We start from the raw sequence: 25,528 nt of genomic DNA on the forward strand, positions 1-25,528 counted from the left end.
ATTCAAATATCTTTTCCCGTTTTAGAGAAAAAGAACGGGAAGAATTACCTTTCAACACTACCTCTTACATACAAGGGCCATATCATTGATCTCCTAATACCAACGCAAGTGCAACCCCTCACCCTCAACACCTCACAACCAATAAGTTTTACTCACCTTTGCTTTGTGCTGGTTGTCGTGTGCGGTCTCGCAGGATCGATATCTCAAACACTGGTCCGAATGGTTCAAACACTTCATGAAGATCATCCTCACACATAGACTTTGGAATTTGGCCGACAAACATCTTTATGCAATCAGGGTCTGGATAGCTAGGCCTCAAATTGCTATCATAATCCCCCAAACTGCCATCAGGGTCTCCCCCAATGCCCATATCTGAAGATGCCACGTGGTCGGCAGAGCCATTCATGTCGCAGGGAGTGGGGAACCTGGTGGGAGGGAAGAAATGAGGTTCGACAGGTAAAAACATGAATGTATTGAGGTGAGAGCAAGCACATCACAACAGAAAGAAGTAAACAGCGATGAACCCTGATAACCAAAAACATGTTCACACGTCAGAGTAAATAAACTTTCACACCAATACAAGGTTTCCTTCAACATTTGTCCAGATTCAATCACATTGCTCCTTGTAGGGGTTAAAAAAGCACAAACAAAATAAAAATAAAAAAACAGTCATAGACTGGTACTTACGAAATTGTCAACTTGACCTCTGACCTTGTCTAATAAAAGCTGTCTCTAGAGAAGGTAGCGACGCAAACCAGAAGTTTCTACGATGATTCTGTACCAAACCATCAAAAATCGTAACGTCGAACGAAGCAAAAAATCTCCATTTCTCCACGCAATTATTTAATATTATTTTATCAAAGTCACAAAACCGTAATATTCGGCCATCCACCAACAATCTTTACATAATCCGACGGCTTAGCGAGTCAGGCATGCGACGATAACTTTTATTGGGATAAAAATGACTTTTAAACACCATCTTTATCGAAAACACCGTCAGCGCGCACACGCAAAACCTTTACGTGACTCAATGACGCGTCTGCTCGAGCGCGCTGCACCACGTGACAAACCGTGACGCGGAGAGTGAAATATTTTTTATACAATCTTAAAACGTCTACAAAACATCCGATTTTTACCAGAATTTTGACAACCGAGTGTTAAGCGTCCTAAGCGATCGCAAAAACCGAAGACAAAATTAAAATTGAAGTTAAAACGAACTCGTAACGTCGACCGAAGCAAAAATACTCCATTTCTCCACATGAATTTACAGAATTATGTTTGACCTCACTGTGACCTTGACCTTTGACCAAAATCTAATCAGCGTAAGCCATCACCCTCCCGAATCATGTGGTGTAATTTGACATTGGTAGCTTCTTCCGTTCGAGTTATCATGCCTACAAACAAACACACAAACAAACACACAAACAGAGGACAGAAGTCATCAATATACTTTCGAAATCTTTAGATTTCGTAAGTAACAATCAAATATCAAACATAGGTCTTGTAATCATTCATCATTCCAAATAGTTTACACAATAAACATCATGTCATGCACTATTCAGACATTATAACGCATTTTAACACAGACACAAGAAAGCCTTATTAGTCCAGCAGCCATTTCTCAGATGAGGCCAAATAAGGAAATTCATTCAACACCCCCTACAGAAAAGGTTTGACTTGACAGGGTGGTAGAATAGACCCTATAGAACACCTCCAGGTAGTATGTGGTATCATTAAAATTCTACAGGCCATTATACATACCAAGAGGGTCACTGTAGGCTAGCAAAATTTAGGGGGAGGGGTAACGTAAACGTGAATATCGTTGTCTTGACTCAACCAATTTTCAATATTGAGGTATTATTGGCTTCCTATTATAATTCTATCAGAGTATGTACAGTTATTTGAAAATGGCCTTTGCCATGGCATCACCAAAGCTAAAATATCACACCAATTCAAACTGACATTTTTAATTGTGTTCTCATATGAAGGTGAACGGTGTTTCTCAATTACTACTGGTATGTATACATTTTGGAAATCAAACGCTTAAGGTATTGTTCTGCAGAAATTCATATACAGTAGTACCTCTACTTACGAATTTAATTCGTTCTGGGAGTAGTTTCGTAACCTGAAACCTTCGTAAGTAGAGACGCCTTTTGAATGTAAATGCGCTAATCCGTTCCAAGCCCCGCAAAATTCAGACATTTTTTTTTAATAAATCATAAAAATGCATCAGAACATGAAACAAATACATGTTAAAATTAGATTACCGCACAATAAACATAAAACGAGAGGCACATAATGTAAAAACCAAAGAATAAAGGGAATAATAAAAATATTCATTTACCTTTTAACTGCTATTCTCGTTACTTTTTGGCCTCTTCGTTTACTGGTGCTTATCAGCAGTGTTTTTTGCCTCGCGTTTCGTGAAGAATTGATCCAATGACGTCTGCTTTTGCCGGCTTTTAACAATCCGTCGGAAATGCGCGAGGCAGACATCGTCATAGTGCGCGATAGCCCGACTTGTGAACACTTTTTCCGGGTGATTCTTTTCAACAAATTCCGAGACTTCATGGAATTTTCCTAAAATGTCTGATTTGGGCTGATGGAATAATGGCTGCCTCATCCTCCTCCTCCTCCTCGTCCTCTTTGAACTCCTGCACCGCGGTGTGTTGCATCACCTCCAATTCCTGCAGCTCCTTCGTCGAAAGCTCCTCGTTGTGCTCCTGAATCAGCTCGTTGATGTCCTCGTCATCCACCTCAAGACCCATGCCCTTTCCCAACGAAATAATTTCGCCATGGCGAAGAACAGAGTGAAGTCCAGTCCTCCTTTTAAACTTCTCGAACCACCCACGCGATGCCTTAAACTCCTGGTGTAGTCCTTGCGCCGAATTTCCCTCGCCTGTATCCTCCTTCACGAGGTCAGTGAAGATGGCGGTTGCCTTTGCGCAAATTATGGCCTCTGTCACTGTGTCACCAGCGATCTCTTTCTCCTTTATCCACACGAGTAACAACCTCTCCATCTCATCGTTCACTGCCGACCTCCTCTTGGAAATGACAGTGGCCTTTGGAAGGAGCCGTAGCTTTTAGGGCCTCCTTTTGTTTTATTATCGTGCCGATCGTAGATATATTACGGCCATATTCTTTTGCGAGATCAAACGCATCCCCTTTTCATACCTTTCTATTATCTCTTGCTTTGTTTGTATGGCCAGAAAAATTCTTCTTCTTTTCTCCTTGTCCACTTTTCTTCATTGCTTTCTTGGGGTCCATTGTGAATAAAAGTTACTGTAATCCACACGCGTACTGTACTGTAACACTGTCCAAGCACTTCGTAGCGGGACCATAGACTGTATACAGTATAACTATATTTACAGAGCGGGACGGGGACACGAAGAGCATGCTGGGATACACGCATACGCAAAGGGTTGCCAGGCAGATTTTAGGCGATAGCCAATGGCAGAGCAGCTACAAGTTTGTTTACGTTCGGGAAACTCTGGGAGCAGCGAAAAGCAGCGCGTACTGTACTGTATTTTTGACTTCGTAACTAGAGGCAATATTTTCCCGTTCAGGCGCTTTGTAACCTGAAACATTCGTATGTAGAGGTACCACTGTACATACAGAGACAAGCATAAAGAAAACTGCAAGTTATTTTTAGCGTTCGTCTTTTACTCGTGTATAGCAACACGGAAGCACATGCATCAGAGCCGAGCATAATAGTTGTCTTTGGCAACACGGAAGTACATTAGTGAAAGCCGAGTATAATAGTTGTCTCTGGCAGCACAGAAGCTACTCATTCATCATAGTGGATGATAATAGTTATCATGGTCGACACTGGGAGCTGTGCATGACAACACAAGCACATTAGTGAGAGCGAATCATAATAGTTGTGCATGGTTGCACGGAAGCACATTCGTCAGAACGGTTTGTAATATTTGTGTCTGGCAACAAGGAATCACATTCGCCATGGAAGCATGAAGATGTCATCTGTTGTAACTTTTAGTCAGCGTCTTCTTCACCACTGGATTCAAAGATTGTTCTTGGATTTTCACAAGTTTCTTCGGCCATACATGCACATGCTTCTGTGCATGGCATGTGGTTGGTACTGCATGTGCAGTCGGCTCGGCGACATAGAGACTTCTTGCAGTGACAGACAGTCAGCTCCAGAAGACCCCGTGGTGCTGGATCTTTGGTCATGAGCAGAGGCTGCAGGGCACTATCCTGAATTTTCCAGCCATGTCCAGCTGCTGGTGGAAGGCTCTGTGTAGGCTCCAATGCTCTCTTCCATACATAGGCCTGGTAATTTCCTCGCTTCATATTGTTGCGAATTCGCGCCCACCAACGGCCACGTAACTCGAATCACGGCACGTCGCCCACCGGACGGACAATTCAGTCGTGACCCTCTCGGAACAACGCCGGGAGCTAGTCACGGGTGGGAGTTTAACCTCACCACGATCGTGCCAATTGCCCACCCGCGCAGGATAGGGTCGCTCGCCAAATTCGATCTACCTAAGTACCTGCACGAGTGGTCGACCGGGCGATCGTACCACGCCACAGGCCGACTCCGGACACGAACCACTTAAGCGGCCCGTTCCGTGCTACAGTGATAACCGAGCGGTGTTATCGTCGGCCTTGACGGTTCCGATTAGTTACCGGGATGTTGCACCCACTACGAACCCCTTACGTGAAGCAGGATGGAGAGTCAAACAAAGGAAAGGACGCAGCGAAACGGGGAACAGGTTCACACAAGCACGTTTAATTCACACAGACCAGCACGGAAGGCACGTATTTACAGTCACAATAATCAAAATGCACATATGAAGCAAAAGCAAGAGTTAAACCCGACTACGCGTACACACGGCAACACTTAAAACAATTCTACTTGTCGGACAGGCGCCACCCAGTCATTTACACAAACCCAAAGACAAGAAAAGAAAGGAAGTCGCGACTTCCTTTTTGTGGCTGATGAGTCCCTCTCCCACGACCGTCAGCGTGGTCGCGCCTGGGCCCGACCTCTCGCGGTCTGCGAGCTCTCTCTCCGGCGTGGTGCACCGAGCTCGTGTCGCGCGTAGCTCGCGTCGTCCGCCCGACAGCTCGGACAGGGTTTTTGGGAAACGGACGGGGTTACCGGCGCTATCTCCGCGCGGAAGCGGGGTCTCGGGACCGCACGGACAGAAGACCAGTCCAGACCACCAGCCAAGACGAACGACGAGACCAGCTCCAGGACGAAGAGGAAGAGAAAGAGGAGGACGAGGACGAGGAAGAGGACGAGGAAGCGCGCCCCACCCGTGTCCGACTTTTATAGCGCGGGGCTCTGCCCTTCACTCCGCCCCATTTTCGGCTCACCCTCCTTCGAGAAGATTCTCGAAAAAGGGGCGTTCCCTCACCCCGACCGCCTCACGCTGTCCATCCAATCGGCGGCGAGCTGCCCCTCCCCCTTCCCTCACACCAAGCGCGGGGAAGAATGGCGGGAAAAACAAACCAACCTCCTTGTTGGTTTTTGTTCGTTTGAAATCAAAGATAGGGAAAGAAAAACGACTAACTGGAGGATCGCAGCCCGAATGGATCACATAAATTCCCTCTATACAACGGGTTTGGGCTAACAACACATGTACCTATCGAGATCTCACCTGAGGACTCTTTATGGTGTAATGCGAATTTCCACAGCCGTAACAATATGTTGCTGTAAGCTGTCGAATGTAGAGGGGAAATTTTCATTTCTTTGTCCCTTTTGACAGAACTTCCAGTATCTCACATTGTTCACTTTCCTCCCAGCCCCCTTGGTTGTTGAGTACATTGCACATATGAAGGCTTCGCATGCTTCTGAAGTGCTGTTGCTAAGCTCGGGTGCTTCTCCAAGCTGTCCCAGACTGGTCTAATGCTCTTTACTGTCAAGTAAGACGTTGAAACCCTTTTTCTTGCCTAGTCTTGAGAGTGCACTGTTTGAATCGCACCCAGTGAGTGCGTGGAAGCAGAGTAAAGCATTGCACAGCTCAGGTCCCTAGTTTGTGTGCCAAGCTGTGGATAGGAATATACCTAGCTTTATCCTCGATTCCAGTCCGAAACCACAGCTCCCGACACTGGAGTTTTCTGTAGTGTGTGGTGCAGAGGACAGCCACATCTGTCAGGTGATTGAATCACAATCCTGTTGTGATAATGTGAGGCATGTTTTGCATGTAGCAATATTAGTGTGTCTGCCTGTTCATTATCTGCCTTGAGGGGAACCAGTTCTTCGCAGTGCCCTCTGATGACTAGCACAGACTTCTGCGGGTTCTTGAAACCACCACCGATGACTAGGTGTTGACCATCAAGCAGAGTGTCTACCCCCATGTGGCACCATGTGTTTGCTAAGAAGGCACACAAGTTGACTTTGTTTTCTACATTTCCAATGTATTTGATCCACTGCTTTGGAATAGGAGTGGCTGGCCCTTGGATTGTCACCTCCAAGGCTGCAGATGTTCCTCGTTTCTCTCGCTCCCCAGCTTTGATTGAGAGGCTGGAGTACCGGTCGAAAACAACATCAACCCGCTGACAACCATTCCGACGTAGATGGGCAGTAACCAGGCTGTAATACTTGAATGCCATTTCACCGAAGTTTGCAGCACCAGCGGACTTTGTCATCTGTACCAGCGCCATTGCATCGACGATGTGGGCCGTAGACATCTGGCTGGTTGTGACTTGTGGCAGTTTTGGATGGACATCTACCTTCTTCTCCAACTCAGCAATGAGTATGCTCTTGTTGGTCTTCCTCAAGCTGCCATAGTTTACGTTACCCCTCCCCTAAATTTTGCTAGCCCACAGTGACCCTCTTGGGATGCATAATGCAGAGATGCCAACTTTTGGAAATCAGAATTAGGGAGGATTTGCAACCGACACCAAATAATGTGCGTGAAGCGCACATCTCGAGCGCGGAGCGCTCGACCCTTGCAGCGGGGTCCAGGGCCCGCCTTAGGGCCCTGGAAGCTCTGGGGTTCTAGACGCTCTCTAGTGCCCTCTGAGCCCTATTTTGGAGCATTTAACATGTTAAGAATTCCCACTTTTTGAACAAAAAAAGGGGAAAATTGTGCACTTTTTAATGTTACATGTATGTTAATATTAGTAAGTTAGGGGACAATCAAAGATTAACAAAAAGCACAAAAGAAGCAATATTTTTCTTACCTTACTGGCTGGTACTACTGCTGCTTGCTTTTTCCATGGCAGCTTTGCTGAGTGACAGCTGTGTGGCTCTTTTAGCCCTTCTGATTATGTCTTTGCTGTATTCTCTCTGGTAGCAAGGGGTGCTATGAGCTAGTTTTTCAATTAAGAGAGCTTCCAGGGTTTTGACACTCAAATTGGGACGAAATTCAGTATGATTCTTCCGTACAAGACTGAGTGCCCGCTCACATGATGCGTTCGAATGAGGAATGACCAAGATTCCCTTCATCACTTTGCTCAAATTAGGATACTTCTTGGCACCAGTGCAGGGATCTGTGAGCTGTGAAATCCGATGCCACTGCTCATCCACTCTCACTGTCTCAGTAGCAATTGTAGCTATGGAGGCGTCTGCCTGGTAGTGAGCGAATTCACTCTCAAGACTGTCTATGTCACTATCACCGCCACTGAACAGACAGGGGAATTTCTTGATGAAAAACTCCACACAGTCAAACCCCACTTCTTGGTGTAGCTTAACATCCAGCACCTGAGCATACTTGGCTAATTCATCATCTAGCGGCCAGGTTTTGAATATGTAATTGCAGGCTTTCACATAATATGAGCGAACTGCACTGAAGAAACCTTGGATGTCTGACTCACTCAGAGTGAAGGTGGATTTCTTGAGACTCCTTTGTTCCCTTATATACAGTTTGGCATCGTTCCCAATCATGAGGTCCTCATCATTCTTCTGATGATTTCTGTCAGAGAAGGGTACATTTACCAGAGCAACCGATGACACCGATGGTTTCAAAAACCGTACGAAGATATCTTTCAGAAGACCATTCAATTCTCCGTGCAGGAGATGAATACAGGGTTCGTCTCTTTGATTCCCCTTCTCAAAAAGCTTGTTCGCATATCGAAGGAAGAAACAATAGAGTTTTGTTTGCGGAGACAAGAACATCCTGTTGACACGTTTTTCTCTAGATTCCTGCACAGTGTTTGAGGAAGATGCGCTTTTAGTTGTAGAACTCGTAGTACACTTAGCCGCAGGGCGATCACACTTGCGTTTACTGCCAGCAGAAGAGGTCAGACTCGTAGTACCAGATCCAATTTTACGTTTGAGGAGAGAGCTTGAGGTAGGTGCAGCCAAGGAAGAAGACCTCTGATTCGAAGGTTTTGCTGAGCTTCTATCAAGTGATTTGGCAAAAGCAGAACTTAACTTGGGTCCTTCTTTGCCTGTAGATGGGACTATCACAGTCTTTCTCGATCTGCTTGCAAAACTTGAAGGGATCTGCTTTGTAGATGAACGTGATGAAGGGCCGGTGATGCTACCTGCTCTCAGCATTGGTTTTGGTGCTGTCCCTGCTGTCTTCTTCGCAGCAGATACTGCAGTGGTAGTGGTGAATGCTGCTCCACTAGTGCTTGATCCTGCAGTGCCAGTACTGGCAGTAGATACAGTGCCGTCCTTCTTGCTCGTTGTTAGAGTCTTGGCTACAGTTGGTTGCATTTTTCTTCGTACTTCTTCTTTGAAGAAGAGGCGAAGTGGCTCCCACTGTTCAATCAGCCTGTCTAGGCACTGACCAAGGGACAGCCACCTTGTTGCGACATGCTTCAGAATCTTGTGTGTCGGGGCATCACAGAGTTCTTGCAGTGCTTTCACTCCTTTGACGCGTTTACTACTTTTGTCCAAGTAGTAGTAAATATCGATGAGAAAGTCATCTAATTCAATGGGTAAGGCCTGAGCCGCCTTCTTGGCCGTATTGTGCATCATATGGCAAGGGCATCCCATGATGTAGCACTCTGGATTTTGTTTGTGGATATAAGCAGCGACTCCTTTGTGCTTTCCCACCATGACAGAGGCATTATCAGCACAAAAGGAAACACAATTTCCCCACGGAATTTTCCTGTCACTGAACTCATGATCAAGCAGTTTGAAAATGTTTTCTCCAGTGGAATCTTGTTTGCACGCAGGCAAACTTAGCAAACCTTGCTTCACAATCCCAGCACTGTTGTCATAGTACGAAATCAGGACAGGATATAGCTGGGCCTCACCACTGTCATTGCTACCGTCTGTAGCTAGGCTAAATGGAGCTAGTCTAGCAATATCGGCAATAGATGAAGCAGTAACATTTGACAACTCACCAATTACACTGGTCAACAACAAATTTGTTGTCTGCATTTTTTAAGCTGATTTAGGACGAATCTGATGCGCTGAATCCAAAACTCACATTAGTTTTGTTCAATCAGGTCAAGTTTTTGAGATATGGCCACATGTCGTTTTTTACATATTTGTTCACATGTACGCATGTGTGGAGCATTTTAGAAGAAGTTGGTGGGGTAAAATGTCATGTCAAATAATTGTTTTGATTGGAAATAATTATTTTAATGACAAGAAGTATTCAGGTACGATAGTTCTAGGTGATTATGTCGAAAAGGGATCAGTTTGAAGTCATAAAACCTCAAAATCTTCCAAAAATTGGTGAGGCAAAGCATAAAGTTCGTGGATCAAAACTAAAGTTAATGGGGCAGATTTTGTAATAATGTGATACAAAAAAGTTGTATTTCTTGAAATAACGAACTCTGAAGAATGTACAATACCTACATGCGCCAATTTATGACATGCGCTTCTGCTCAAGCTTGGAGTGCCACAGTACGAACCCAAAGATTGGAGACTGTTCATTGACAGCAGCAAGCGATCACTGAAATGTGTTCTGCTACACAACGGCAACCAGTTTGCCTCTGTACCCATTGCTCACTCGACTACACTGAAGGAGAAGTATGAAGCGGTGAAGTACGTGCTGGAGAAAATTGGTTATGATCAGCATAAGTGGTTTATTTGTGTTGACCTGAAGATGGTGAACTTTTTGTTGGGACAACAGTCTGGCTTCACCAAGTACCCATGTTTTCTGTGCATGTGGGATAGTAGGGACCGTGCTCAGCATTACACGAAGAAGGACTGGCCTGTGCGGGAGGAATTGGTGCCATGCAAAGAAAGAAACGTCATCAACGACCCTCTGGTGGACAGAGACAGAATACTCTTCCCACCGCTGCACATCAAGCTCGGCTTAATCAAGCAGTTCACCAAGGCTCTGGACAAAGATGGTGACTGCTTCACTTACTTGTGCCAGGCTTTTCCAGGATTGACCATGGAGAAGTTGAAAGCTGGCATCTTTGATGGTTCTCAGATCCATCAGCTCATCAGAGATCCAGAGTTCAAAAACTCAATGAACGAAGTGGAACTGGAAGCGTGGAATACATTTGTTTTGGTAGTGAAGAACTTTCTTGGCAACAATAAGGCCAGAAACTACGCAGAACTTGTCAACAACATGCTGACTGCTTTCAGAAACCTGGACTGCAACATGAGCATCAAGATGCACTACCTATTTTCACATATGAACCGGTTTCCTGAGAACCTGGGTTCAATGAGTGACGAGCAGGGGGAGAGATTCCATCAGGACATGAAGGAGATGGAGACCAGGTATCAGGGTCGCTGGGACGCAGTCATGATGGCTGACTACTGTTGGAATCTGAAGAGAGACCTCCCTGCCGCTGAACATTCCAGGAGTTCGAAGAAACGGAAGTTCAAGCCCTGAAGTTTGAACAGTGGTGACGCAACATGCAATTTACTTGTACTTACCTTTATCAATGCCCACCATTCAGATGACAGTAATCGATGTTTCTATCATGTAATCAATAAATGTTGTTGGCAAAACATTTTTTTTCTTAAAAACATGTTTAGGATGATATGTGTTGACAAAAATCAGCTGATAATGCCACAAAAATGTAATTGATTTTGTCACAAGATCTGATTTTTTTCAAATCAACTTAGCACAAAAACCTGACCTGATGGAGAGAAACGGATGCCATTTCCTGATTCAGCAGTGCCAGAATACCCTAATTCACTTGTAGAAATCTAGACAACATTCAGAAAGTAAAAAATTGTTGACCAGTGTTCTTTTTTTCTTCTTTGTTCTTGTTCTTTTTTTTTTTTTTTTTTCTTGCTTTTTGTTCTTGTTTTTTTTTTTTTTTTTTTTTGTTCTTGCACATCTTGCACATCTTGCAAGTTTTTGTTCTTGCACATCCATACTTTGAAGCAACTTTTGAATCTGGAAACATCTTTTGAAATAGAGGTCCAGCATGATCTGAGACTGATATGGGCAAGTTATGTTCCACAATAAATCCACTAAAGAGAAGTTCCGCTCGGGTAACATCCTCTTCCTCGCTTGTCCCTTGTTTGGTGAAATAATTCAGAAGTGTACCGGTACTCGTGCTCGAAGATCTCTCCTTTGCAATGTCTGTGTGCCGTTTGCTTCCAAGTGCTTCCGAATATCATCGCGACCTCCGTGCTCAACTGAAATATCAACGCTGCATACTGTACAATACGCATGATGAATTCCTCTTTCAGACTTTCGAATACACGGGTATTGGAGACTGTATTCGGTCTTGTACTTCTGAGACCATTTCTTGGTCTTCGTAAGCTTCTTTTCTGCCATTTCGTAATCAACATCGAGGGCTTGAAGCATCGGTAACTTCGAAGTCGATGTTCCACAGCTGCAGCGCGACTCGTAGAACTCTAGCGGCTGTTAAACACCGCACGGTGGTCGCGACCGGTGGGCTGGTACGGGGCCCAGCTGCATGCAGTGAGCGTATCGCATGCATATACACTGTGCATACATACCGCATGCACTGTATTGCACACAAACCGCATGCACTAAATCTCAGTGCATGATCGCCTAAGCGAGATCCAGACCCAATGTTTCGCTGCTCCTCATTTGAATTTGCATTTTTTTACGTACAATTTGGTAGCAGCGAACGTTATGGAGTTACCACATGCTATACGTAGCAGACGATGCTTTTCATTCAATTCTCATACTAGTACATTCTGATTAGTGAACAGTGCAAAAATATCAAAATTTCGGGAGGATAAGGATAGTGATCGTAAGGGCGGGAGTTTGGGTGAATTTTCGGAAGCCTCCCGATGAAATCGGGAGGGTTGGCATTGCTGATAATGGCCTGTAGAATTTTAATGATACCACAATTTGAAACCACATACTACCTGGAGGTGTTCTATAGGGTCTATTCTACCACTCTGTCAAGTCAAATCTTTTCTGTAGGGAGTGTTGAACGATTTCATTTTTTTCAGGTCCTTGCTCCTGGACTATATGTTTGTTTCACAAGCCACGAACCCACTGGAGGACCACACAAAGCACAAGAACATATATTTGGAGAAAATCACAATTCGGGGGAGCAACAGATTGGAGTGGGGGGGGGGGTGGAGAGAGACGGGGTGAGGGTGCTGCAGGTTGGGGAGAGAGATGGGGCGAAGGTGCTGCAGGTTGGGGAAAGAGAGGGGGCGAAGGTGCTGCAGGTTGGGGAAAGAGAGGGGGCGAAGGTGCTGCAGGTTGGGGAAAGAGAAGGGGCGAAGGCGCTGCAGGTTGGGGAAAGAGAAGGGGCGAAGGCGCTGCAGGTTGGGGAACGAGAAGGGGCGAAGGCGCTGCAGGTTGGGGAAAGAGAAGGGGCGAAGGCGCTGCAGGTTGGGGAAAGAGAAGGGGCGAAGGCGCTGCAGGTTGGGGAAAGAGAAGGGGCGAAGGCGCTGCAGGTTGGGGAAAGAGAAGGGGCGAATGCGCCGCAGGTTGGGGAAAGAGAAGGGGCGAAGGCGCGGCAGGTTGGGGAACGAGACGGTGCATAGGTGCAGGAGGTTGGGGAAAGAGAGGGGGCGAAGGTGCTGCAGGTTGGGGAAAGAGAAGGGGCGAAGGCGCTGCAGGTTGGGGAAAGAGAAGGGGCGAAGGCGCTGCAGGTTGGGGAAAGACGGGGCGTAGGCGCTGCAGGTTGGGGAAAGAGACGGGGCGAAGGCGCTGCAGGTTGGGGAAAGAGACGGGGCGAAGGTGCTGCAGGTTGGGGAAAGAGAGGGGGATGAAGGTGCTGCAGGTTGGGGAAAGAGAGGGGGCGAAGGTGCTGCAGGTTGGGGAAAGAGAAAGGGCGAAGGTGCTGCAGGTTGGGGAAAGAGAAAGGGCGAAGGTGCTGCAGGTTGGGGAAAGAGAAAGGGCGAAGGTGCTGCAGGTTGGGGAAAGAGACGGGGCGAAGGTGCTGCAGGTTGGGGAAAGAGACGGGGCGAAGGTGCTGCAGGTTGGGGAAAAGAGACGGGGCGAAGGTGCTGCAGGTTTGGGAGATAGACGGGGCGAAGGTGCTGCAGGTTGCGGAGAGAGACGGGGCGAAGGTGCTGCAGGTTGCGGAGAGAGACGGGGCGAAGGTGCTGCAGGTTGTGGAGAGAGACGGGGCGAAGGTGCTGCAGGTTGTGGAGAGAGACGGGGCGAAGGTGTTGCAGGTTTGGGAGAGAGACGGGGCGAAGGTGCTGCAGGTTGTGGAGAGAGACGGGGCGAAGGTGCTGCAGGTTGTGGAGAGAGACGGGGCGAAGGTGTTGCAGGTTTGGGAGAGAGACGGGGCGAAGGTGCTGCAGGTTGCGGAGAGAGACGGGGCGAAGGTGCTGCAGGTTGCGGAGAGAGACGGGGCGAAGGTGCTGCAGGTTGTGGAGAGAGATGGGGCGAAGGTGCTGCAGGTTGGGGAAAGAGAGGGGGGGAAGGTGCTGCAGGTTGGGGAAAGAGAGGGGGCGAAGGTGCTGCAGGTTGGGGAAAGAGAAGGGGCGTAGGCGCTGCAGGTTGGGGAAAGAGACGGGGCGAAGGTGCTGCAGGTTGGGGAAAGAGAGGGGGTGAAGGTGCTGCAGGTTGGGGAAAGAGAGGGGCGAAGGTGCTGCAGGTTGGGGAAAGAGAGGGGGTGAAGGTGCTGCAGGTTGGGGAAAGAGAGGGGGCGAAGGTGCTGCAGGCTGGGTAAAGAGAGCGGGCGAAGGTGCTGCAGGTTGGAGAAACAGAAGGTGCGTAGGCGCTGCAGGTTGGGGAAAGAGACGGGGCGAAGGTGCTGCAGGTTGGGGAAAGAGAGGGGGGTGAAGGTGCTGCAGGTTGGGGAAAGAGAGGGGGTGAAGGTGCTGCAGGTGGGGGAAAGAGAGGGGGCGAAGGTGCTGCAGGGTGGGGAAAGAAAGGGCGAAGGTGCTGCAGGTTGGGGAAAGAGAAAGGGCGAAGGTGCTGCAGGTTGGGGAAAGAGAAAGGGCGAAGGTGCTGCAGGTTGGGGAAAGACGGGGCGAAGGTGCTGCAGGTTGGGGAAAGAGACGAGGCGAAGGTGCTGCAGGTTTGGGAGAGAGACGGGGCGAAGGTGCTGCAGGTTTGGGAGATAGACGGGGCGAAGGTGCTGCAGGTTGCGGAGAGAGACGGGGCGAAGGTGCTGCAGGTTGTGGAGAGAGACGGGGCGAGGGTGCTGCAGGTTTGGGAGAGAGACGGGGCGAAGGTGCTGCAGGTTTGGGAGATAGACGGGGCGAAGGTGCTGCAGGTTGCGAAGAGAGACGGGGCGAAGGTGCTGCAGGTTGTGGAGAGAGATGGGGCGAAGGTGCTGCAGGTTGGGGAAAGAGGGGGCGAAGGTGCTGCAGGTTGGGGAAAGAGAAGGGGCGAAGGTGCTGCAGGTTGGGGAAAGAGAAGGGGCGAAGGCGCTGCAGGTTGGGGAAAGAGAAGGGGCGAAGGCGCTGCAGGTTGGGGAAAGAGAAGGGGCGAAGGCGCTGCAGGTTGGGGAAAGAGAAGGGGCGAAGGCGCTGCAGGTTGGGGAAAGAGAAGGGGCGAAGGCGCTGCAGGTTGGGGAAAGAGAAGGGGCAGAGGTGCTGCAGGTTGGGGAGAGAGAGGGGGGTGAAGGCGCTGGAGGATGGGGAAAGAGACGGGGCGTAGGCGCTGCAGGTTGGGGAAAGAGACGGGGCGAAGGTGCTGCAGGTTGGGGAAAAAGAGGGGGTGAAGGTGCTGCAGGTTGGGGAAAGAGAGGGGGCGAAGGTGCTGCAGGTTGGGGAAAGAGAGGGGGTGAAGGTGCTGCAGGTTGGGGAAAGAGAGGGGGCGAAGGTGCTGCAGGTTGGGGAAAGAGAAAGGGCGAAGGTGCTGCAGGTTGGGGAAAGAGAAAGGGCGAAGGTGCTGCAGGTTGGGGAAAGAGAAAGGGCGAAGGTGCTGCAGGTTGGGGAAAGAGACGGGGCGAAGGTGCTGCAGGTTGCGGAGAGAGACGGGGCGAAGGTGCTGCAGGTTGTGGAGAGAGACGGGGCGAAGGTGCTGCAGGTTTGGGAGAGAGACGGGGCGAAGGTGCTGCAGGTTTGGGAGATAGACGGGGCGAAGGTGCTGCAGGTTGGGGAAAGAGACGGGGCGAAGGTGCTGCAGGTTGGGGAAAGAGACGAGGCTAAGGTGCTGCAGGTTTGGGAGATAGACGGGGCGAAGGTGCTGCAGGCTGCGGAGAGAGACGGGGCGAAGGTGCTGCAGGTTGTGGAGAGAGACGGGGCGAAGGTGCTGCAGGTTTGGGAGAGAGACGGGGCGAAGGTGCTGCAGGTTTGGGAGATAGACGGGGCGAAGGTGCTGCAGGTTGCGGAGAGAGACGGGGCGAAGGTGCTGCAGGTTGTGGAGAGAGATGGGGCGAAGGTGCTGCAGGTTGGGGAAAGAGAGGGGGCGAAGGTGCTGCAGGTTGGGGAAAGAGAGGGGGCGAATGCGCTGCAGGTTGGGGAAAGAGAAGGGGCGAAGGTGCTGCAGGTTGGGGAAAGAGAAGGGGCGAAGGTGCTGCAGGTTGGGGAAAGAGAAGGGGTGAAGGTGCTGCAGGTTGGGGAAAGAGAGGGGGCGAAGGCGCTGGAGGTTGGGGAAAGAGAAGGGGCGAAGGCGCTGCAGGTTGGGGAAAGAGAAGTGTCGAAGGCGCTGCAGGTTGGGGAAAGAGAAGGGGCATAGGTGCTGCAGGTTGGGGAAAGAGAGGGGGGTGAAGGCGCTGCAGGTTGGGGAAAGAGACGGGGTGTAGGCGCTGTAGGTTGGGGAAAGAGACGGGGCGAAGGTGCTGCAGGTTGGGGAAAGAGAGGGGGGTGAAGGTGCTGCAGGTTGGGGAAAGAGAGGGGGCGAAGGTGCTGCAGGTTGGGGAAAGGGAGGGGGGGAAGGTGGTGCAGGTTGGGGAAAGAGGGGGGGCGAAGGTGCTGCAGGTTGGGGAAAGAGAAAGGGCGAAGGTGCTGCAGGTTGGGGAAAGAGAAAGGGCGAAGGTGCTGCAGGTTGGTGAAAGAGACGGGGCGAAGGTGCTGCAGGTTGCGGAGAGAGACGAGGCGAAGGTGCTGCAGGTTTGCGAGATAGACGGGGCGAAGGTGCTGCAGGTTGTGGAGAGAGACGGGGCGAAGGTGCTGCAGGTTGTGGAGAGAGACGGGCGAAGGTGCTGCAGGTTTGGGAGAGAGACGGGGCGAAGGTGCTGCAGGTTTGGGAGATAGACGGGGCGAAGGTGCTGCAGGTTGCGGAGAGAGACGGGGCGAAGGTGCTGCAGGTTGTGGAGAGAGAGGGGGCGAAGGGGCTGCAGGGTGGGGAAAGAGAGGGGGCGAAGGTGCTGCAGGTTGGGGAAAGAGAGGGGGCGAAGGCGCTGCAGGTTGGGGAAAGAGAAGGGGCGAAGGCGCTGCAGGTTGGGGAAAGAGAAGGGGCGAAGGTGCTGCAGGTTGGGGAAAGAGAAGGGGCGAAGGTGCTGCAGGTTGGGGAAAGAGAAGGGGTGAAGGTGCTGCAGGTTGGGGAAAGAGAGGGGGGTGAAGGCGCTGCAGGTTGGGGAAAGAGACGGGGCGTAGGCGCTGCAGGTTGGGGAAAGAGACGGGGCGAAGGTGCTGCAGGTTGGGGAAAGAGAGGGGGGTGAAGGCGCTGCAGGTTGGGGAAAGAGACGGGGGTGAAGGCGCTGCAGGTTGGGGAAAGAGACGGGGCGTAGGCGCTGCAGGTTGGGGAAAGAGACGGGGCGAAGGTGCTGCAGGTTGGGGAAAGAGGGGGGTGAAGGTGCTGCAGGTTGGGGAAAGAGAGGGGGCGAACGTGCTGCAGGTTGGGGAAAGAGAGGGGGTGAAGGTGCTGCAGGTTGGGGAAAGAGACGGGGCGAAGGTGCTGCAGGTTGGGGAAAGAGAAAGGGCGAAGGTGCTGCAGGTTGGGGAAAGAGAAAGGGCGAAGGTGCTGCAGGTTGGGGAAAGAGAAAGGGCGAAGGTGCTGCAGGTTGGGGAAAGAGACGGGGCGAAGGTGCTGCAGGTTGCGGAGAGAGACGGGGCGAAGGTGCTGCAGGTTGTGGAGAGAGACGGGGCGAAGGTGCTGCAGGTTTGGGAGAGAGACGGGGCGAAGGTGCTGCAGGTTTGGGAGATAGACGGGGCGAAGGTGCTGCAGGTTGGGGAAAGAGACGGGGCGAAGGTGCTGCAGGTTGGGGAAAGAGACGAGGCTAAGGTGCTGCAGGTTTGGGAGATAGACGGGGCGAAGGTGCTGCAGGTTGCGGAGAGAGACGGGGCGAAGGTGCTGCAGGTTGTGGAGAGACGGGGCGAAGGTGCTGCAGGTTTGGGAGAGAGACGGGGCGAAGGTGCTGCAGGTTTGGGAGATAGACGGGGCGAAGGTGCTGCAGGTTTGGGAGATAGACGGGGCGAAGGTGCTGCAGGTTGTGGAGAGAGATGGGGCGAAGGTGCTGCAGGTTGGGGAAAGAGAGGGGGCGAAGGTGCTGCAGGTGGGGGAAAGAGAGGGGGCGAAGGCGCTGCAGGTTGGGGAAAGAGAAGGGGCGAAGGTGCTGCAGGTTGGGGAAAGAGAAGGGGCGAAGGTGCTGCAGGTTGGGGAAAGAGAAGGGGTGAAGGTGCTGCAGGAGGGGGAAAGAGAGGGAGCGAAGGCGCAGGAGGTTGGGGAAAGAGAAGGGGCGAAGGCGCAGCAGGTTGGGGAAAGAGAAGGGGCGAAGGCGCTGCAGGCAGGGGAAAGAGAAGGGGCGAAGGCGCCGCAGGCTGGGGCATGAGAAGGGGCATAGGTGCTGCAGGTTGGGGAAAGAGGGGGGTGCAGGCGCGGCAGGTTGGGGAAGGCGCCGGGGCGTGGGCGCTGCAGGCTGGGGAAAGAGCCGGGGCGCCGGTGCTGCAGGCTGGGGAAGGGGAGGGGGTGGAAGGTGCTGCAGGTTGGGGACAGAGGGGGCGACGGTGCTGCAGGTTGGGGAAAGAGAGGGGGTGAAGGTGCTGCAGGTTGGGGAAAGAGGGGGCGAAGGTGCTGCAGGTTGGGGAAAGAGAGGGGGCGAAGGTGCTGCAGGTTGGGGAAAGAGAAAGGGCGAAGGTGCTGCAGGTTGGGGAAAGAGACGGGGCGAAGGTGCTGCAGGTTGCGGAGAGAGACGGGGCGAAGGTGCTGCAGGTTTGGGAGAGAGACGGGGCGAAGGTGCTGCAGGTTTGGGAGATAGACGGGGCGAAGGTGCTGCAGGTTGGGGAAAGAGACGGGACGAAGGTGCTGCAGGTTGGGGAAAGAGACGAGGCGAAGGTGCTGCAGGTTTGGGAGATAGACGGGGCGAAGGTGCTGCAGGTTGTGGAGAGAGACGGGGCGAAGGTGCTGCAGGTTGTGGAGAGAGACGGGCGAAGGTGCTGCAGGTTTGGGAGAGAGACGGGGCGAAGGTGCTGCAGGTTTGGGAGATAGACGGGGCGAAGGTGCTGCAGGTTGCGGAGAGAGACGGGGCGAAGGTGCTGCAGGTTGTGGAAAGAGAGGGGTCGAAGGAGCTGCAGGTTGGGGGAAGAGAGGGGGCGAAGGCGCTGCAGGTTGGGGAAAGAGAAGGGGAGAAGGCGCTGCAGGTTGGGGAAATAGAAGGGGCGACGGTGCTGCAGGTTGGGGAAAGAGAAGGGGCGAAGGTGCTGCACGTTGGGGAAAGAGAAGGGGTGAAGGTGCTGCAGGTTGGGGAAAGAGAGGGGGCGAAGGCGCTGGAGGTTGGGGAAAGAGAAGGGGCGAAGGCGCTGCAGGTTGGGTAAAGAGAAGGGGCGAAGGCGCTGCAGGTTGGGGAAAGAGAAGGGGCGAAGGCGCTGCAGGTTGGGGAAAGAGAAGGGGCGAAGGCGCTGCAGGGGGGGGAAAGAGAAGGGGGGAAGGCGCTGCAGGTTGGGGAGAGAGACGGGGCATAGGTGCTGCAGGTTGGGGAAAGAGAGGGGGCGAAGGTGCTGCAGGTTGGGGAAAGAGAAGGGGCGAAGGCGCTGCAGGTTGGGGAAAGAGAAGGGGCGAAGGCGCTGCAGGTTGGGGAAAGACAAGGGGCATAGGTGCTGCAGGTTGGGGAAAGAGAGGGGGGTGAAGGCGCTGCAGGTTGGGGAAAGAGACGGGGTGTAGGCGCTGTAGGTTGGGGAAAGAGACGGGGCGAAGGTGCTGCAGGTTGGGGAAAGAGAGGGGGGTGAAGGTGCTGCAGGTTGGGGAAAGAGAGGGGGCGAAGGTGCTGCAGGTTGGGGAAAGAGGGGGCGAAGGTGCTGCAGGTTGGGGAAAGAGAGGGGGCGAAGGTGCTGCAGGTTGGGGAAAGAGAAAGGGCGAAGGTGCTGCAGGTTGGGGAAAGAGAAAGGGCGAAGGTGCTGCAGGTTGGGGAAAGAGACGGGGCGAAGGTGCTGCAGGTTGCGGAGAGAGACGAGGCGAAGGTGCTGCAGGTTTGGGAGATAGACGGGGCGAAGGTGCTGCAGGTTGTGGAGAGAGACGGGGCGAAGGTGCTGCAGGTTGTGGAGAGAGACGGGCGAAGGTGCTGCAGGTTTGGGAGAGAGACGGGGCGAAGGTGCTGCAGGTTTGGGAGATAGACGGGGCGAAGGTGCTGCAGGTTGCGGAGAGAGACGGGGCGAAGGTGCTGCAGGTTGTGGAGAGAGATGGGGCGAAGGTGCTGCAGGTTGGGGAAAGAGAGGGGGCGAAGGTGCTGCAGGTTGGGGAAAGAGAGGGGGCGAAGGCGCTGCAGGTTGGGGAAAGAGAAGGCGCGAAGGCGCTGCAGGTTGGGGAAAGAGAAGGGGCGAAGGTGCTGCAGGTTGGGGAAAGAGAAGGGGCGAAGGTGCTGCAGGTTGGGGAAAGAGAAGGGGTGAAGGTGGGGCAGGTTGGGGAAAGAGAGGGGGGTGAAGGCGCTGCAGGTTGGGGAAAGAGACGGGGTGAAGGCGCTGCAGGTTGGGGAAAGAGACGGGGCGTAGGCGCTGCAGGTTGGGGAAAGAGACGGGGCGAAGGTGCTGCAGGTTGGGGAAAGAGAGGGGTGAAGGCGCTGCAGGTTGGGGAAAGAGACGGGGGTGAAGGCGCTGCAGGTTGGGGAAAGAGACGGGGCGTAGGGCGCTGCAGGTTGGGGAAAGAGACGGGGCGAAGGTGCTGCAGGTTGGGGAAAGAGAGGGGGGTGAAGGTGCTGCAGGTTGGGGAAAGAGAGGGGGCGAACGTGCTGCAGGTTGGGGAAAGAGAGGGGGTGAAGGTGCTGCAGGTTGGGGAAAGAGAGGGGGCGAAGGTGCTGCAGGTTGGGGAAAGAGAGGGGGCGAAGGTGCTGCAGGTTGGGGAAAGAGAAAGGGCGAAGGTGCTGCAGGTTGGGGAAAGAGAAAGGGCGAAGGTGCTGCAGGTTGGGGAAAGAGAAAGGGCGAAGGTGCTGCAGGTTGGGGAAAGAGACGGGGCGAAGGTGCTGCAGGTTGCGGAGAGAGACGGGGCGAAGGTGCTGCAGGTTGTGGAGAGAGACGGGGCGAAGGTGCTGCAGGTTTGGGAGAGAGACGGGGCGAAGGTGCTGCAGGTTTGGGAGATAGACGGGGCGAAGGTGCTGCAGGTTGGGGAAAGAGACGGGGCGAAGGTGCTGCAGGTTGGGGAAAGAGACGAGGCTAAGGTGCTGCAGTTTTGGGAGATAGACGGGGCGAAGGTGCTGCAGGTTGCGGAGAGAGACGGGGCGAAGGTGCTGCAGGTTGTGGAGAGACGGGGCGAAGGTGCTGCAGGTTTGGGAGAGAGACGGGGCGAAGGTGCTGCAGGTTTGGGAGATAGACGGGGCGAAGGTGCTGCAGGTTGCGGAGAGAGACGGGGCGAAGGTGCTGCAGGTTGTGGAGAGAGATGGGGCGAAGGTGCTGCAGGTTGGGGAAAGAGAGGGGGCGAAGGTGCTGCAGGTTGGGGAAAGAGAGGGGGCGAAGGCGCTGCAGGTTGGGGAAAGAGAAGGGGCGAAGGTGCTGCAGGTTGGGGAAAGAGAAGGGGCGAAGGTGCTGCAGGTTGGGGAAAGAGAAGGGGTGAGGGTGCTGCAGGTTGGGGAAAGAGAGGGGGCGAAGGCGCTGGAGGTTGGGGAAAGAGAAGGGGCGAAGGCGCTGCAGGTTGGGGAAAGAGAAGGGGCGAAGGCGCTGCAGGTTGGGGAAAGAGAAGGGGCGAAGGCGCTGCAGGTTGGGGAAAGAGAAGGGGCATAGGTGCTGCAGGTTGGGGAAAGAGGGGGTGAAGGCGCTGCAGGTTGGGGAAAGAGACGGGGCGCACGCCCTCCAGGTTGGGGAAAGAGACCGGGCGAAGGTGCCGCAGGTTGGGGAAAGAGAGGGGGGTGAAGGTGCTGCAGGCTGGGGAAACAGGGGGCCAAGGTGCTGCAGGTTGGGGAAAGAGAGGGGGTGAAGGTGCTGCAGGTTGGGGAAAGAGAGGGGGCGAAGGTGCTGCAGGTTGGGGAAAGAGAGGGGGAGAAGGTGCTGCAGGTTGGGGAAAGAGAAAGGGCGAAGGTGCTGCAGGTTGGGGAAAGAGACGGGGCGAAGGTGCTGCAGGTTGCGGAGAGAGACGGGGCGAAGGTGCTGCAGGTTTGGGAGAGAGACGGGGCGAAGGTGCTGCAGGTTTGGGAGATAGACGGGGCGAAGGTGCTGCAGGTTGGGGAAAGAGACGGGACGAAGGTGCTGCAGGTTGGGGAAAGAGACGAGGCGAAGGTGCTGCAGGTTTGGGAGATAGACGGGGCGAAGGTGCTGCAGGTTGTGGAGAGAGACGGGGCGAAGGTGCTGCAGGTTGTGGAGAGAGACGGGCGAAGGTGCTGCAGGTTTGGGAGAGAGACGGGGCGAAGGTGCTGCAGGTTTGGGAGATAGACGGGGCGAAGGTGCTGCAGGTTGCGGAGAGAGACGGGGCGAAGGTGCTGCAGGTTGTGGAGAGAGATGGGGCGAAGGTGCTGCAGGTTGGGGAAAGAGAGGGGGCGAAGGTGCTGCAGGTTGGGGAAAGAGAGGGGGCGAAGGCGCTGGGGGTGGGGGAAAGAGAGGGGGCGAAGGCGCTGCAGGGTGGGGAAAGAGAAGGGGCGAAGGTGCTGCAGGTTGGGGAAAGAGAAGGGGCGAAGGTGCTGCAGGTTGGGGAAAGAGAAGGGGTGAAGGTGCTGCAGGTTGGGGAAAGAGAGGGGGCGAAGGCGCTGGAGGTTGGGGAAAGAGAAGGGGCGAAGGCGCTGCAGGTTGGGTAAAGAGAAGGGGCGAAGGCGCTGCAGGTTGGGGAAAGAGAAGGGGCGAAGGCGCTGCAGGTTGGGGAAAGAGAAGGGGCGAATGCGCTGCAGGTTGGGGAAAGAGAAGGGGCGAAGGCGCTGCAGGTTGGGGAAAGAGAGGGGGCGAAGGTGCTGCAGGTTGGGGAAAGAGAGGGGGCGAAGGTGCTGCAGGTTGGGGAAAGAGAAGGGGTGAAGGTGCTGCAGGTTGGGGAAAGAGACGAGGCGAAGGTGCTGCAGGTTTGGGAGATAGACGGGGCGAAGGTGCTGCAGGTTGTGGAGAGAGACGGGGCGAAGGTGCTGCAGGTTGTGGAGAGAGACGGGCGAAGGTGCTGCAGGTTTGGGAGAGAGACGGGGCGAAGGTGCTGCAGGTTTGGGAGATAGACGGGGCGAAGGTGCTGCAGGTTGCGGAGAGAGACGGGGCGAAGGTGCTGCAGGTTGTGGAGAGAGATGGGGCGAAGGTGCTGCAGGTTGGGGAAAGAGAGGGGGCGAAGGTGCTGCAGGTTGGGGAAAGAGAGGGGGCGAAGGCGCTGCAGGTTGGGGAAAGAGAAGGGGCGAAGGCGCTGCAGGTTGGGGAAAGAGAAGGGGCGAAGGTGCTGCAGGTTGGGGAAAGAGAAGGGGCGAAGGTGCTGCAGGTTGGGGAAAGAGAAGGGGTGAAGGTGCTGCAGGTTGGGGAAAGAGAGGGGGCGAAGGCGCTGGAGGTTGGGGCAAGAGAAGGGGCGAAGGCGCTGCAGGTTGGGTAAAGAGAAGGGGCGAAGGCGCTGCAGGTTGGGGAAAGAGAAGGGGCGAAGGCGCTGCAGGTTGGGGAAAGAGAAGGGGCGAAGGCGCTGCAGGTTGGGGAAAGAGAAGGGGCGAAGGCGCTGCAGGTTGGGGAAAGAGAAGGGGCGAAGGCGCTGCAGGTTGGGGAGAGAGACGGGGCATAGGTGCTGCAGGTTGGGGAAAGAGAGGGGGCGAAGGTGCTGCAGGTTGGGGAAAGAGAAGGGGTGAAGGTGCTGCAGGTTTGGGAAAGAGATGGGGCAGAGGTGCTGCAATTTAATTTCTCGAAATAGACTTACTGAAGCACCCTCGCCAGCCCCCCCAATCCCCCAACTCATCCACCCCAAAAATCCTCTTCATTTCAAGTAATTGTTGCTTGAGGCAACGTGCGAGTGCATGGAGAACAGAAAATAAGTAGGCAGTCGGGGCGGGAAGGACATCATTTCATAATATATATATATATATATATATATATATATATGTATATATATATATATATATATCAATAAACGAAGGAAGACAAAGCGATATCAACTGAATTTGGTGAAATAAATCTTGTAATGTAATATAAAAGGTGAAGTCGTCACTCCGACAACAACTTTGGTGAGGAAAGGAAAGGGAAGGAAAATCAAGTCCAACGAGGCCGGGAAAGGAAACATCAGCAGCACGAATTGGAGAGACGGCGAACGAGCAACGACCACGGCAGATATTGACGAACAAAAAAAAAAAAAGACAATAATAATAAACATAAACGTGAAAAACTGACAAATCTATTCGACCAACAGTATGCAAGATGGATTTCAGAGACAACGGGAAGCAAGGCCCAAGGATGAAGAGTAATACTAATACCGACAAACCTCACGGCTTCCTTTCCGTACTCATAAAATAGAATTAGAAAAGCTGGGGAAAGGAAAAGAAAAAAAGAAAAAAACCCCTAAAGAACAGATACTTTATAAATCCGTTCATGTATCTCACCTCAGTTCGACTGTAAACGGTTCTCCAAAAGACGAAAACTCCACAGATTGGCTCGTGAAGCGAGAAAATGGCGCCGGCACGTGGTCAGCTTTCTCTGGTGGTTTTTTTTTTCCCCTCCCCCCCTTCCTTCGTCGAGGACCGCCCTATGTTAGGCTCCGCCTTATTAGGGCGTGGCTTATCTAAAATCGTCATCCTCGACGTGAAGGAGTCATCGACAACGAGAAGTTATCGTGCGATTGTTGATATACAAGAATCATTATGATTAAATTAGACAATTCTGTTCCAATTTCATGATCGACAAAAAAAAAAAATCTGCATTCTTGCCGCGCTATATATAGATTCTAATAGATCTGAGAATGACCGATCTGTATTAAGTAGATCTGTACCTGTGCACTGACGCAGATCGATTACACGGCCGTAATTGCTTCTCGATCCCTTTTGGAATGGGCTGAGGTTGATTTATATCGTTACCTCCATTGATTGGAAATGCTGAACCACACAGCCATTATCATGACTTCTCTTACGAGAAACCTTTAACACAAGAAGCAGGGCCAGGCCGTTAAAGGCCGTCAAAATTATGCAGTGATTGCCAATTGATGATTGTTTGTCCGTCCTCCATCCTTTTAAATGCTGAGAATCAAGCAAGGAAACGGCACAAACGTGTCAAGTGTACGGCTCGGCCGGGGTTTCGAACCGCCGTCCTCCCAGACTCAAAGCTTCACCATGAGGCCTACACCAAGTCTAGTCTGCCTCATGCAGGCCTTGCGGACCACCGAAGTCTCCATTGTTTCTCAACGTACTTGTTCAAACAAAACATCGTCGATAAAGTTTAAAAAGATGATCCTTTGAAGGAAAATGTAATTAGCTTGTATTATCCACGGGATTATTAGATGATAATCACAACTCGTTTGCATGAGAACGCTCTTGCACTTGCTGCATCTTTCCTGACGCACAACAATTCTTGGGGGTCAAACCCCACTCCAAACGAGCACAACAGGAGGTGGCTCAGGCCGGAAAATTCATCCTGAAAATGTAGTATTAGCACTTCCCGTGGTGAGACTGAACGATGAGGTGTGTTGCTCTCACATCACAGACAAGACGGGTGAGTGGTCCCTCTCTTTCTCCCCCACCTCTGCTCTGGTCTTGCTCCCTCTACTCTTTCAGGCCTCCCATAGGGCGACGAGGCCCAGCATTGAGGGATATACAATCATTTCTAACCCAGCCTGGGTTCGAATTCCAATCAGGCAACATAAATTGTCATCCTGACGTTTCACAAGTAGTCATCCCTGGTGGTGGTGGCTTAATGGTTCGGCTGGCTTGGGATCTTGGGGTCCTAAGTTTGAGACCCGTTTGCCACTGAATTAACACCAGGTAGGGTTGATTCAGCCCGTCATCCTTCCGAGGTCGGCGAAATGAGTACCAGTGTACTGGTATAGGGGCACTGCATCAGCGGCAGAGT

At 52.5% G+C, this 25,528-nt stretch overlaps 1 long non-coding RNA gene across 2 annotated transcripts; it reads right to left on the reverse strand.

The window, feature by feature from the left end:
- Positions 1-205: 205 nt before the first annotated feature.
- Positions 206-25,528, reverse strand: LOC147013395 (uncharacterized). 2 transcript variants are annotated; one of them, XR_015051319.1, is made up of 3 exons: positions 24,070-24,216; positions 688-775; positions 206-425 (listed from the first exon to the last, which is right to left on the reverse strand). It is a non-coding gene; the product is annotated as an uncharacterized LOC147013395 (long non-coding RNA). The 2 variants fall into 2 exon arrangements; XR_015051318.1 differs by lacking the exon at positions 688-775 and having other exon boundaries at positions 24,070-25,528.

Source organism: Eptatretus burgeri, chromosome 14 (genome assembly GCF_056783735.1).
Source record: "Eptatretus burgeri isolate ZD-2024b chromosome 14, Ebu_testis_v1, whole genome shotgun sequence".
Classification (NCBI taxonomy): domain Eukaryota; kingdom Metazoa; phylum Chordata; class Myxini; order Myxiniformes; family Myxinidae; genus Eptatretus; species Eptatretus burgeri.